Consider the following 3,356-nt stretch of genomic DNA (forward strand, 5'->3'; position numbering starts at 1 on the left):
GGTTTTCATATTTGATTTTTTATCGATAATGAAACGAGGATTTTTTATTTTAATTATTTTCTCTCCGAAAAGTATTTCATATTAAAATATATGAGGAGATATTATGACTTCTCCAAAATAACTGAAATATTGGAGGAAAAATATTAAAATCATTTATTAGATTTTATTTGCATTAGAAAAATTGCACGTTTTCAAAATTGCATTTTAGGGCCAAGAAAATGTTCATCTCGTCCTAAATATTTTATTTGGACGGTGAAAATTTGTTTTGGCATTTTTAGATTTTTATTTATTTCTAGGATTTATTTTCTATTCGGTGGAATTATTTAAAAAAGAACTTCCAGCGCCCGACCGGGTTGAAGCCCAGCCGAGTTAGGCCGGCCCAACCCCGTGCCGCCGCCTCCCTCGCGCGCGCCGCCGTGTGCGGCACGGACGCCGAGGAGAGTCCGAGCCGGACTCCTTCCCGGGCACCCCCTCGCCCAAGCAAGCCGCCGCCCCACCCCCTTTATATAGCCATCGCCCCGCCCCCTAGCCACCACCACCGCAAGCCGCCAGCCCCGCCGCCGAGCCCCGCCCCAAGCCGCGCCGCCGCCTCTCGCCGCCCGCGCCTCGCAGCCGCGCCGCTTCGCCGCCCCGCGCCGCCGAGCCACCCCGCCGCTTCGCAAACCCGTCGCCCGAGCCCCGCCTCACCGGAGCCGCCTCGCCGGAGGTACCGCGCCGATTCGCCGCCACCCGGTTTTTTTAAACCGTTTCGGTTTTTTTAGAAAACCCTAGTTCATTTTTTTAGACCGGTTCGCCGGTTTTTCCAGTTTTTCAATTTAGCGAACGTTCATCTGTACCTTCGTTTCAACGAACGGTTCTCGCTCGTTAGTTATAGATAAAGAACGCTCATTCGTTAGCCTGTTCGTCAGTTTTCTTTTATCGGATTTTTTTCCACGATTATTCTCGATTGCGATTTCTGATCTGATTTTCGTTTCGGTTTATCTTTTTGCTCGTTAGTCGAAATCAGGCGATTCAAGCACCTAGATCTTCGTCTCGAGACCCTCTTTCTGTTTAACCAACTTGAACAAGATTTTGGTACTATAAATTTGACCTTAGTTCAGATTAGTAAACGGATCTTGTTTCCTTCGCCGTTTGAGATTCGTTGCCCCGTTTGATTTGATTCTTTTTGCAAACCGGAGTTCTTAGGTTGAACTTTCCGGTTAGGTCTTATTATTTGAGTTTTACCCGTGCTTCTTTGAGTGTTGCTTATGTATGCTATTGTTTGTTTGCGATAGAATTCCCGGAGTGCGAAGCGTGTTATTTGGAGTCTCTAGGTTACGTGGATCGTCAGCAAGGCAAGTAACACTTTAATCATATCCCTTTATCACCCAGTTTTTATGCATTAGTTCCAATCCTCAAACATTGCATGATTAGGATGTCATTAACTTGTGGGTTGGGAAGTAGTTGATGAGGTAGAATCTATTGCCCTGTTACATTCAAACCCTTGGGAGTTACTTCTACGCGTTGCTTATACTTCTATGCTATGCTCGTAGACGTGGTTTGGGTGAGTGAAATCCATGACAGATGTCAGATTGATAATTAATGGTTTAACTTAAGGTGGCAACTTAAATACACATTTGGGTGGATTGAGGCACCTGGAGCACCCAGTGTTGCGTGTATTTTTGGAAATCCCGGAGTACCCATGTGATTTTCCTATGGACCGCCATACAGACTCAAAGGGAACTGAGATTATTCATGCTAGAAACTTCCGTGTGCAGCCATAAGCTATTATGGGCTCTAGCATAGTTGAGTAAGTTACGTGAAGCTCTTGAAGATGCAGATCAGCAGGTAGAGGGATGTAGGTTTGGTATGGTCTGTCCGGAGTAGAGAGTTAATGTTTCTGAAAGACTGTGTCTCGGTCATCCGTTTCTCAAACACCATTTAGTGCGAGAAATCCAACGAAGGCGATCGAGTCTTGTGGGGAAAAGTGTGCAAACCTCTGCAGAGTGTACAAACTAATCATGGTTAGCCGTGTCCCCGGTTATGGACAATCTTGAGTATCTAGTACTTGGAGTATCTTAAGTATCTCATCACTCTTAATTAATATTGTTGGGTTGTTAATCACTTTAATTGGGATTGAGTTGGAGGAACCTTCTCAATGATGTTTCAACTACCATGATAGTAAATTTAAAATCTATTCCTTTGTTGTAGGGAAAAATTGCTTTTCGCAAAACTGTAACCATAGAGCTTTCCACCAGCCAAATATGCATGTAGTGATAGCATTATTATGTTCTTTCTCTACTGTGTTACTTTGCCGGCATATTTCATGTGCTGACCCGTTTTCGGGCTGCAACGTATTATGTTGCAGACTTTTCAGACGAGGAGTAAGGTTCGTTAGGTCGTTGTCGTGCAGCTCAGGTATGCCGTTGGACTTGATGGACTCACTTTATCTTTCAAGCCTTCCGCTGTTATCGTACTAGATGGCCTTAAGCCATATTTATTGTAATAAGATCTCTTTTGAGACATCCGATGTAATAAGTGTGTGATTGCTACTCTGTTATAAATCCTTCGAGTACTATGTGTGTCAGCATTACCGATCCAGGGATGACACTGAAGCACAGAGACTTGACCGTTTGAGGTCGGGTCGCTACACTCGTACTCCGCCATATCCCAGTAATCCCATGTGTCCATCCCATATTAACTGATTCGGGTTGTAAAAGGACACCAAAAAATCCACAAGAAAAGAACTATAAAGAAGATTATCTTACGGCACTGACCATCTCTGGTATACATCAGTATGAAGGGGTGAGCTAATTCTGTTGTCACTATGCTAAACACTTTTCTCTCATACAGCATTGTTTTCTTTGTAATTTAAGCTTACATTGACAGTACATTTTATTCTATATGTGCTTATCATTTTATACCATTGTTTTTGTAATCTACATTTTGATTGTTGGACTTGATTATATTTGTATACCTTACAAACAGGTAGTTGAACTAAAGTGTGGCACTGATGATCTCTTCATTAGATATGGGGATATTTACAGGCTTGATCGAAGGTTGTTGTAGCAGGAGATCAAAAAGGATTGTATTCCTTTTTGGGGGATATGAGTGTATGACGAATACTAGATGAATAATACAATGGTGAATCTTATTACATAGTACACTTGTGATTGTTGTTGGAAGTGAAAAGAGGCCAGATGAATCTCTCATGAGATTTTTAACTGCATTAGCATGTAACTGAATTCAGTTCGTGGATATGGTTGATCAAGCATGGTTCTGAACTTCTGTAACATAGTATCTGTATGTCTACACATATGACCTTATTTTGTTCTTGGTTAATGTATTTTATCTACTAATACCAGGTGCTCAGATCC

The sequence above is a fragment of the Triticum dicoccoides genome, chromosome 3A (genome assembly GCF_002162155.2).
Source record: "Triticum dicoccoides isolate Atlit2015 ecotype Zavitan chromosome 3A, WEW_v2.0, whole genome shotgun sequence".
NCBI classification, from domain to species: Eukaryota; Viridiplantae; Streptophyta; class Magnoliopsida; order Poales; family Poaceae; genus Triticum; species Triticum dicoccoides.